This window comes from Mustela erminea, chromosome 3 (assembly GCF_009829155.1).
Source record: "Mustela erminea isolate mMusErm1 chromosome 3, mMusErm1.Pri, whole genome shotgun sequence".
Classification (NCBI taxonomy): domain Eukaryota; kingdom Metazoa; phylum Chordata; class Mammalia; order Carnivora; family Mustelidae; genus Mustela; species Mustela erminea.
The window spans coordinates 101712540-101724781 of NC_045616.1; positions in this window are offsets into that span (position 1 = coordinate 101712540).

Sequence of the window (12242 nt, forward strand, 5' to 3'; positions counted from 1 at the left end):
AGCTGAAGGCAGAGGCTTTAACCCTCTGAGCCACCCAGGCGCCCCCACAAAGCCGATTCTAAATGGGAGGAACTTCAGAAGAACTTTAACCAGTTAATTTTGCATATGATTTTCTTTTTTCATGTAGGCACAAGCTTGATCTAGGACAGAAATCTTTATCTAAATAAGTCTAAAATAGCTCTTTCTACACACGTAAAATAAATCTTTTGTGATAAGAAAGCCCTGTGTCGTAGTTTAACTGGTAAAATTTTCTTTCTTAATGGTACATAAAATAATGATGCAGCTTATAATAGAGAGCATCTTACATTTGATGATATGGTATTTGCACTCCCCCCTCCCCCCCTCTCTTGAGCTCTCATCTAAAAGCTCAAAAGTCTGATTATACAACAGCGTGACAGCCATGAGCTAGAGAACTGAGAGGCAGTTGCTCCTTTTGAATGAGGTCTATTACACTCTGGTTTGCTGTAGTCCCCACCACTCCCTACTACCTTACTTACCTAGACTGTCTCCAATCATTGGCATTATTATCTGTCATCTGTGGGTACTTGTGTCTGATCCCCCTTGAAAAAGTAAGTTCAGTCTTGTCTGACTAGACAAGATCCATTTACGGCCCCGGCAGCAAAAATTAGCCTGTGATGATTTCCTTAGATATACAGGGTAGGGAGGGGAGATGAATTCAGACCCAAGAGGAGCTTCAGGGCCACAACACTTAAGAGTGCTCCTTCCAAAGCACACTTTCTTGGCAGTATACCAGTAGCCTCTCAGGTTTCATTGTTAGCCCACTGACTGACCTCCTAGCCAGCTCATCAGACAGTGATCTCCAACCACCCAATGCCTCTCCCACCTGTCCTGTGAGTGTCACAGAGACATCTGGGCTGAAACTGAGCAGAGGATGCAACCAGGCTCAAGCTGAAATCTGGCTTCCCTCTGTATCTATTCATTCATTTGCAGATTTCTGCTGAGGGCTGCTCCTGTGGGGCAGCAGGGTACGCCATGGGAGGTAAAAATGAAACGCATTGTCTATGGGGGAGAAGTAGGCACAGAAAATGATAACATGGGGAGTCAGCATCCTAACACAAGGAGAGAAGTGACAGGAAAAGGAAGGGTGATTAGTTCTATTTTGGGATGTCAGAGAGAAGCTACAGCAAGTGATTTCGAAAGCAAGTTTTTGAAAGACAAATACTTGTCTGGGGGATGAGGAGGGGAAGGCATTTTAGACTGAGGAGGCAGAAAGTATTCTAGCGTTTCCAGGAGAATGGCCAGCATGGGGATGACACGCGATGGCTGGGCTGTCTTGGCTTTTGGCATTTGGGCCTTGTCCTGCCTGTCAAAAAAGAGGCTTTTAATCGTCAAGGTGGAGGGACATGATGAGAGACAAAATCAGAGGGAGGGTGGAGGGTGGGTCAAGGGGATGGGATGGAGGTAGAAGACGGGACGTGAGAAGAGTGAGGTAGTCATGGGGAAGACTGCAAGGATGGAGAATATTTAAGAGTATTATTCTCTATCTGAATTCAAGCTTTCGGATCCTATTATGTTCAGAAGGTGTTTTAGATACAGTAAAGCTTGCTCTAATAACCCCCCCAAACCTCGGCGACGTAAATTATCTCTCACTTACATAAAATCCAGTTGGGGACTGTAATCCACATAGTTATTCAGGGACCCAGGCCCTCTTTTTTGAGCCTCTGCTGTCCCCAGGGCCCTCAGAGTCCCAGTCCATGCAGGTGAACAGGAAACAGGAAGAAAAGATTCCCCGTGCAAGGAATTTCTTGGGCCAGGCCTCCTGCAGGAAGTGATAGGGCTTCCACATCTCATTGGCTGGAAGCCAGTCACATGACCACACCAAGCTGCACGGGAGCATGGGAAATGTGTCTAAGCTGTATGTCTGGCAGAGGAGGGGTGCAGAGCAGGGGGCGGGGAGCAAAGATTGGGGGGAATGAAGGGACAGGGACCCAGAACATTGCCACATTCTCAGAAGATGGGGAAGAAAAATGTCTTAGTAACTCCCCAGTTTCTAATTTGAGTCGCCACATAAATGGTGATTCCATTTACCTCTGATGATGGGGAACAAGGACAGTCCAATGGACACATGATAAATTCACAGACCTAGTGGGTATTTGGGTAGAACTGGATATACAGGTCTTTGGTTCAAGGTCAACTTAAGCCAAAGTTTTGTGAGTATCCAAGAGAGGTTCAAGCCTTACTGGTCTTTGCTCTCAGTCTTGAGAGGCACCAGTCCAAGGGCAGTAACCAGGCCAAATGGAGCCCACCCAGTCTGGTCTCATCATCCCTGCACTCTTCACAATTGTCCCAGCCAAACAGACGCCCCCATAAGGAATGCCAACTCTTAGAAAAGTATAGATCAAGTCTCATTTATCTCAGAAGTCTCCAAGGAGAGAGAATAAGGAGGGCCTGAAGTCCAGAAATGTTACAGACCTCCTCCCTTTTGCTATACATTCTCTCGTTTTCCTCCTTCATAAAGCTGCATGCATGTGGGAATCACTAGGGCTCGCTGGACCTCCCTGGTTCCCTGAGTTCATTAAACTCACAACAAACAGGAGATGCCAAGAGCTGCAGTTTAGGAAAGAAGCAAAGGGGTTGGATTTCAGCGTGGAAGACAGAGGGAAGCCCAGAGCTCCAGGCAGGACAAGCTTGTCAGCTGCAGGCCAGTTAGCGATGTCACAGGCCAGAATCATACTTCCCCATTGATTTGCATGGCAGCCCGCTCCCTCGCAACAGTCCAGTTGGTCGCATTCCAGAACAGGGTCCCACTTGTCCCATTGGGTGCTTCTGCCCAGATCCTGGGTTTCACATTGGCCAGCATGTAAAGCACCTCGTCTGCTGGTGTGGGGGGGCGGACTTGGGCAGACGGTGAAGAGTAAGATGGACATTCCCTAAAGGTGGTCCCAGTCTACACAGGGAGGCCCCAGGGAGCAGGCTAAGAGGAGGCTGGCGGCCATAGTGGTGCAGTTACTACTGTTCACGGTGAGAGGAGATGTTTTGTTGGTACCTGGGTGGCATGAGGATGGAGGGTTAGGAATACCCCAGTCCATCCCTGCAGGGACCTTTGCCCCTGCAGGGTTCCAAAGCAGGAGAGCAGTGTGCAAGGAGACAGAGCTAAGCAGGAAGCCAGATGCACTTAACTGGGCAACAGTCTGACTCTGACAGCTCCCTTGACCCACCTTGATGAAAGCAGAGCTTTCTGGTAAAACCTGGGCTGAAGCACACGACATTGTTGGAGACCTCAGTAAACCTCTTCCCCATCAGACTGCCCCCTCTCCAAATCCCAGGCTTGCACCAGCACGAACTAGGGCTGATTCACAGAAAGCATGATGGCCAGGCTCCGGAGCATGTCTGCCTGTGCAGCTTTCTGGGGAAGGAAGAGAGGAAGGTGGGCTTGGCTCTTAAGGATTGGTCACTGTGCCTCTCTTGGGGCCTGGGGGACTGGCTGGAAAGGAGCAGGGGAAAGGAGTGGTACAATGGGAAAAGTTCTTTCTACAGCTTTTTTTCTTCCTTTTCCAGTGTGCACTGAGGGCTGATACTCAAACCAGAGCTCCCAGAGATCGTGTAACCTTGCCTGTGTCACAGGATGGCTTAACTCCACGTGGCGCGAGATTCAAGCTCCAACAAATTCGTCTGTCTTCTGTGCGCCATTACGCAGTAAGCAGCTGTCCCAGAGGGCCGTGCAAAGAACTCTGGAGTCAAGTGAAGGGTGCAACCAGTTTCGCAAGGAATGGGAGACAGAAGCAGAGCCATCTGACTCAGATGTCCCAAGTGGGAATAAAGGGAAGAGCATTCCTGGAGGGAGAACCAGGGCGAAGGCGGGGAGCCTGGAGCCTTCGCCTCCAGCCAAAGGTCTGGGACCCACACCCGAGCCTGGAGGGGGATCCAAGAGGACAGTCAGGCTCCAGACACAGTGCCAAGGAGTTTCTCTTCTGTCCTGTAGGTGCCACATCAGAGGTTTACCGGGAGCAAAGCAGTGTTGTCCCATCAGTGATCAGAGCAGTGCAGAGGATGGGAAGGGCTGCAGGAGCACTGACCCACGCACGTGAAGAAACGGGAAGCAGGGCCCTGGCAGTGGGGATGGACAGGGGTTGGCCACTGGGAGGAGCCCTTGCCAGGAAAGGTAACCGATGAGGTGGCAAGAAGAGGGAACGAGGGGACACAGGGAGACTCTGAGACTACAGGTGGGGACCCCAGATGCACCACATTAAGTCAAGCATCAGAACGAAGGAAGCGGGACTCGGTCGAGGAAGAGAGGATGAGCAGGCGTGTTTAGAATCAGCCAGCACCTGCAGAAAGGGGACCATATTCCTCTGTTCCAGGATGCGTGGTCTCTCACACGGCCATATTTCTGAAATTGGAATGCGTTTTACGCGTGACGTGTCCAGAAAGCCATGTGTCACCGTTTTGTTGGCAGCGTTTTCTCTTCCTTGGAGAAACGTGTTTTCACACAGCCCATGGTGTCTTAGATTTTCTGGGGTGGAATGATGGCTGGCAAGATGGCTCGGTGTGGCCTGGGGTCTAGAATACCCATCTGTGCTTCCCTCTGCTTTGTGGCACTTCTAGAACCCAAAGTGCAAGTGTCCTATCTTCCTGCGACTCCGTGTGCTGGTCGCTAAGGTGGAGCCGCCAACCAGGGCTTTGCCCTGAGTGCAGCGAGCTGTCCTGGGCACGTTGCTTAAGCTCGGGAAGTTTGGAGTTAAAGTGACACTAGGATGAAACCGTTTTCCAGGCAGTCCTCCCTCTGCCAAGTGTATGCATTGTCTTGCCTGTGAAAAAGCCACCAAACAATCCAAATGTCCGTCGCTAGTGAATGAATTTTTTTAAGCGTATATCCCTGAAATGAAATAGTGTTTGGTCATAGAAAGGAAAGAAGCACAGCCCTTGTGCTACATCACAGATGAACCTTGCAAACACGCCAAGGGAAAGAAACCGGACACAAAGAACCACATATCGGGTACTTCCATTCATTGGAGGGATCCAGAATGTGCAAATAGAGAGAAACAGAAGATTAGTAATATAGAAAGAAGATTAATAGATTAGTACTTGACAGGGGATGGGCAGTTTGGTGGGTGATAGCTAAGGGGTACAGGGTTTCTTTCTGAGGTGATGAAAATGTTCTCAAATTGACAATGTAATATATAAAATAAGATATATAAAATACAATAAGTGGTGAATTGTATACTCCAAAGGTGAATTGTATCTCAATAAACTGTTTTATAAAAAACTACTCTGCTTCTGTTTTGGAATACTTCCTTTTCTCTCCAGCTGGCAGGGAAGTCCTATAAAATTCTAGATGTTTACTTGAGCTGTGGACTTGGGACATAGGAGAGGAAGTCCCTAGACAACGTGGATCTGAAGGTCTCCGTGCAGAGTCTGGGGGAGGGAGTGAAGAGGGGAGGCCTTCCAGGAGGAGGGGACTTTTCTCTCTGGCTCTTGCCCTCCCAGCCTCCCCAGGCCACAATTCCTACCCCCTTAGGGCATTGTGTGAGGGGCAATGGAGGGGAAATCACTGAATGCTGCAGAGGGCGGAGAAATGTTTTTGCAACCCTTCTGCTTCAGAAGGTCTGTCCTGGGGCAGGGTCCTCTGGCCATACTGAGGCACGGGTGAAGTTGCCGCTGCCTATCCGGGTTTGAATTCTGGATCTCCCATCTTCTGAGTGACCTTGCAAAACTTACTCAACCTCTCTGTGCCTCAGCCTTCCCATCTGTAGGAAGGGAATAGGGATCTTGTCTGAAGAGGTGTTTATGAACAAGACCAAGACTGGGACAAGAAGGAGCAGAATTTAAGAAGGTATTCACGTGGGGGGGCGCCGGGGTAGCTCTGTCGGTTAAGCGTCTGCCTTCGGCTCAGGTCATGATCCCAGGGTCCTGGGATCAAGCCCCATGTTGGTAAGCGGGGGTGGGGGGGTGGTCCCTGCTCAGCAGGGAGCCTGCTTCCCCCCTGCCTGCTCTTCCCCTGCTTCTTGCACTCACTCTTCACTCTCGTTCTCTCTGTGTCAAATGAATAAATAAAATCTCTTAAAAAAAATAAAAAAGGCACTCGCTCTCACTGTGTACGCAGTGAGGGCTTCTTAGATTTGCTGCCCTAGGCCCCTCACTGGCCCACCCTGGCCTCCGACATGTTTCTGGAGACTGGAGAAGAGCTTTGCCCAGTGCTTGGCAAACAGTGATGTGTCAGCAAAGGTTGGTCCACATAGCAATTGTCATGAAGGAAATCTCTTAAAACTCTTGAGAGTTGGACTTTGTTTCCATTGCGGTATCTTCCGAGCTACTCCATGATCCCAAAGCATTGTCTGAAAATCAGGTCCAGGTGGCCTAGTTTACCGTGATTGCGGCTCTACTCTGTACTCCCTACTCGGTGGCGCGGGGGGGGGGGGGGGGGGGGGGTGTAGCGGCAGGAAGGGTGGGGGGTGGGCAGGGAAGTGCAACCCCCCCAAAGGTGACTCTGCCCACCTGCTTTCTTCTCACCTCCCCACACCTATCCTCTCTTCCGCAACGTAGCCCAGCCATGCCCTCCCTCCACCACTCCCTCCTGTAGGGATATACTGTTTTCTGAGATATTTACACATTTGAGACTTCTTAAATGGGGGAAAAATGGCCAAACTGGAGCCAAAATGCCTTGGGGAGAGAAGCAAACATTCTAGCAATTAACAGCCTGGGAATCACAGCTTTGCTGGCAGTCCACACCCCGCGCAAGCCTGAGATCTGGGGGCTGCCTTTGCTTGCCACTGCAGAGAACACAGAGGGAAATCATTCTGGTTCTTTCCCCCCTCCCCTCCCCCCTTCCTTCCCCCTTCCTTCCTCCTGTCTCAAAATAATTTTCATGTTTCATGGATTTGTGCATTCTTTCTTTTTCCATTCTTTCTTTCTTTTTCTTTTATTCTTTTTTTAAGATTTTATTTCTTTGAGAGAGAGAGCATGAACAGGACGAGGGGCAGAGGGAGCAACAGACTCCCCGCTGACCAAGGAGCCCAACGTGGGGCTTGATCCCAGGACCCTGGAATCATGACCTGAGTTGAGGGAGACGCTTAATCAACTGAGCCACCCAGTCACCCTCTTTAATTCTTTTTCACTCAGCACATTTCTTGCATTATTTCATGTAACTCTCCTAGTCATCTTTCAAGATGGACGCTATCCCCACTTTACAGGTGAAGCAACTGAGGTTTAGAGATGAATAATATGCAATTCGTGATCCCAAGAGATCCAAACAGTCACAGGGGAGGTGACCACACCAATAGTCCTGTATAGACGTAAGGGAAAGAATGACATTTCCCCAGTGTGTCCATTCGGGGCCTGGTTGGCATCCCTATTTTATGAATCGGAAAACAGAGCCCCACAAAATTTGAAGAAATTTATCTTTGGTCACTGAGTAGGTTAGAGGTGTGATTGGAGTAGAGCCAGAGTCTGGGGAGGTTTCCTGACATTGAAAGAGGCCAGAATGGTATCTTCTCTGCTGGGAGCACTGACTGGACTTTGGACACTGTTGTCATGGCTACTCCAAGCGTCCAAGAGGAGTAATGCACCCCCTTACTCCTGGTGGCCGCGGACCACGAGAACACAGAACAGCTGTCTGTGTACTGCTCTGCCTGCCCGTACCTGCCCCCCTCTGCTGGGAACGACACCTCCATCTTCACTCGGGAAATTCCCTTCCCCTAGGCTCTGTCCTTCAGCTTTGGGAGAAGGTAACGCCTCTCCTGGCTCAAGGGATGGGTAGTAGGACCAAGTGTGGCCAAACACAGCACCCTATTTCTTGACCCCCTCCTTGGCCCAGGGATGGGCATGCAGCCTGCCAGAACCAATTTTGTGACCTTTCCAAGGCCATTGTCTGGTGGCTTCTCACCCCCACAAATGGAAAGGAGCTGTGAAGGGAGTTACTGGGGAGAGCGGACTGCAGGCTGATGTCACCATATGAACCTGGGGCCAAGAATTCCATTACTTCACTGCCTCCGCCTTTGAAACACAAACAGTCCTGACACGTGCACCCGGACTAGGTACACATGGCTGTGATGGGTCTCAGACCCTGGGGGGACAGAGCAGAGGGTGTGGTTGCTTAGAGAAGGAAGGAGTGGAGAGCTCCAGATGGGAAGATCTGAGGTGGACCTTGAAGGCAGAAGGATTGTGTCATGTCTGGGGTCAGAGTTATCATAAAAAGCTAATCCCTTTCCCACAGTGTGGCTGCTGTGGGGCTTTTCCACCTCACCTCACCCGTCTCCCTCTCCTCCAGACTCCCTCAGTGAAGACTCATTGTACAAGCCTCGCCTGATTCTCTTATCATCTCAACCCGGACCTTTTCCAGGGCCGGACCTTATCCATTCAGCACAGGAGACATGGTGCTCTAAAAACATCATGTACCCACAAAGTGTTTTCCTTTTAAGGTAGTGTCTATACAAGGGAATATTATTCAGCCAAGAGAAAGAAGGAAATTTGCCAGTTGTGACAATGGCAATGGACCCGAAGGGTATTAAGCTAAGTGAAATAAGCCAGCCAGACAAAGATAAACACTGTGTGATGCCATATGAGAAATATTTTTTTTAAAAAAGTGCCAACTTCATTGAAACAGAAAATAGAATGGTAGTTGCTGAGAGCTAGGAGGAAATGGGAGATGGAGATCAAAAGGAAGGTACAAGCTTTCAGTAGAAGAAGAGTAAGTTCCGAGGACCTAATGTACAGCATGGTGACTATTGTTGACAGGATGGTATTACAGGCTTGAACGTTGCTGAGAGTAGATCTCAAATGTTCTCAACACACACACACACACACACACACACACGCATAAAGTTGCCTGTGTGAGGTGATGGGTGGGTCATCTTTCTTGATCTTGGTAAGCGTTTCACAATGTACATGTATTGCAAATCATGTTGTACACTTGAAATATACACAATTATATCTGTTAATTATTCCTCAAGAAGTTCAGAGGGAAATTTTTCCTTTTACTGTATTTTGAAATATGAAAAAATGATATGATAATAATATATAATTATGAATCCATTGTAAATATATTGATTTTTTTCTTACCAGTGTACCCACATAATTGTAAAGTTTTCTAATATATATAAGAGTTTTAATGGGGAAGTGGCCCTGAGAGGTGAGAGAGCCTAGGATCTGTGAGAGTCACAATGTGATTCTGTCCATTTCCCTCAAGGAAACGTTTCTGGTGTCCCAGACTGCGCTAGACATTTACACCCCTCCTTGGGCATTTAGCATTGATTTTTATAAAGTCAAGTTATTATATGTTTCCATTTGTTCTTATAATCTCTCATCCTTGCTCCCACCAGCGCCCATACTCCGTGAGAGTAAGGATCGTGAGTCTCTCGTATACTGATGCAGTTGAATGAGTGAATGAATTTTGTCCTGAAAAATGCCTAAGCTGCTTCTGCAGCTTTTCATCCTGTGAGCTCCGAGTCGTCTCTGTGGCCTTGGCCTGGGGGACGGCAGCTTTCAGTCTTGGCACCTTCGGTAAGAACTAACTGGTTAGGAAAGTCAGCTGCTGGTGGTTCTCTGTGGAAAGAGACGCCCTGTTGGTTGCGATTCTATTTCTTTCATTCTATCTTCATATTATTGAGGCATATGGGATTAGGGCATAACTTCAGGCAGATTTCTCTACATTTGGGAATAGCATTTGTGTGGGGTTCCCCCTCCCTTACTTATTGAAACTGACACCTTCAAGGTTTATCGCCTAGAATTTTGCTTAACCCCAGAGTTATTTTTCTTGATGTTCATTTGTGAAGTCCTTGTAACTGGGTTGATTTGTTCATCCGCTCACTTATGTATTTAATAAATATTTATTAGCACCTATCCTGTGGGTGCAGTAGACTTGACTCAAATGGAGGGTACTGACTGGAAAAGAGCAAGGTCTTTACCAATGTCCTTCTCTCCCAGCCCTCTTCCTCTGGCTGCCCGCAGAGAATTTCTGCTGACAGCCTCTTCCCTATAGCATCTGTGTCCTCATGTCATTCTCTCCCTTTCCTCTTGAGCTGCTCTGAAAACTCAAAAATCTTCTCCCTCCGTTAAGCAGAATAATTCACTTCTCTCCAGCTCCTGCTTCGTCTAACAGGATTCATTTCACTTCTCTCCAGCTTCATTTAACAGGATCCACTCCCTTCCCTTTTTGTCTTTTCATTCTCCTTTGGAAGAATGGGCGAATATAAATAGAAAACAAAATTCTGTTACATGGGTATTTGTAGTTCTGGGACTCCATTTTAATATTTTCTTTACAGATTTTTGTTTTCGAAGAGAAATGCTACAGGAAAGAGAAATTTCTGTGACTTTATTTGCATACATCCTGGGATTCTAAAGCCAAAGGATGAGTGATTATCAAAGGAAAAAGGGGTCCCCCCCTTTCAAGAGGTTTTGGACCTTGGATTTGGGAGGGTGTTGGTGCGGAAGAGAATAGCCATGACAATAAAGAGAATGGAGAGCTTTGTTTGACTGGACTGTTCAGTGTCTCCTTCAGGAAAGGCATGATCCAGCCACTCTAATAATGGAAACTTGCATCTTACATTTCTGCCTCCTCAGAATGGTTTAATTCTCACAGGCTCAGGGTTGCAAGTTGCCTGATAGCAATTTCTCAGGTCCTGTTCTTCCATGAGCGCATCTAGTAGTGAAGAAAACTGCCTCACTAATTAACATGAGCCAGTAACCAAAAGGTGCACCATGTTGGCTCTGACTGGCCTGAATTAAGTTATATGTCCCTCCTTGAAGCTATCACTATGGTCAGACTCAAGCCAGTAAAGTCTTAACCTTGGAGCCATGGGTGGAGTCAATCTCACCTAAACTTCAACAGCCAGGAAATTTAGGTATACCTGGGAAAGGGGATTGGAGACTGGAGAAGTATCCAACCTACAGGTAACCATGGAATGTATGTTTGGGGAATGTTCCACATGGAGGGAAGGATATGGCCAAAGTCACAGAGGTGGGAAAACAGAAATCCTGGGGGTGAAGGAGGTTTTGGATACTTACCTTCCTTCCCTATCCCCCGAGTTTTCAGCTCAGTCCCTTCGGTACCCCAAGCCCTCATCCCTCCATCCAGCAGTCCTACCGACTTGTCTTTGTCCCTTACTCCTTCACATCCCCTTTTCCCTCTGCCTAAATGCCATGGCCAATCACGATGACCCTTCCTTTACAATATCCTCAACCTCCTCGCCCTGAGATCTGTGGTTCGCCTCCAGGTTGTTCCACCTTGGAGATGACCTAGAAGGGGGGCGGGGGGAAGAATGGAAAAAAAAAAAATCCAAATCTGCCTGAATATCATCATGTGGCTGACTTCCTAATAAGGGCATTTGATGGCTCCATGAGTGTATCTGTTTCCCCTCGCTGCTAGAATCAATTACCATGAACTTAGTGGCTCAAAACCATCTCAGTTTGTTCTCTTACGGTTACAGAAGTGTGAGACCAGTCTCACTGGCCTAAAAGTCAAAAGGTCAGCAGGACCAGTTCCTTCTAGAGGGCCTGAGGGGAGAATCTGTTTCCTGGCTTTCCTGGTTCTAGGGCCCGTCCGTGTTCCTCAGCTGCCAGTCCCTCACTTCACCTTCAAAGAGTGCATCACTGGGGGCTCGGTTTCTTGCTGCGGCAGGTTTTCTCTGCTCACTGATTCCTCCTGCTCGGATCATCTCATGTCTCAAGACCCTTCCCTTCAGCAAATCTACAAAGCCCTTTTGTCATACCAGGTAACGCTCACAGGTTTTGGAGATTAGAATGTCAACGTCTCTAGGGGGTGGGGGGGAAAGTCTTTGTCAAGCTACCTCAAGGACCCCAAAATTACTGATATTCCCAGGGATCGGGAAGTCGCCTTCTAGTTTATGTGTTGGCTGGGAAGGGAGAAGCCCTGGCCAGCCCCCGGATGGGGTCTGTATGGCAGCTGTTGGGCCCCAGACAGGCTGGAGGTAAAGCTCACGCAGCGCAGCACGGAGGGGAAATTGGGGAAATCTTATGTTGGCGTGCAGCGTTAGTCCGGATAAGCAAGTTTACACTGATGGCATTCACAGTCACTCGAATCTCAGAGACTCAATAAAACAAAGACCTGTTTTATGCTTTTTCCAAGTCCAGTGGGCTCCAGGCATCTTTCTTGGGAGAATGATCTCCAGCTCAGCAGCTGAACTTGTGGCTGTTCTAACAAGTTCCCCTCCCCGTCTGCCATGTTCCAAGAAGATGGAGACTGGGGAAGGACTTTCCAGTCTGTTGGCCCAGAAGGGATACTGTCACCACCCTTCCCATTTCACTGGAAAGGTCTGGTCGTAGGA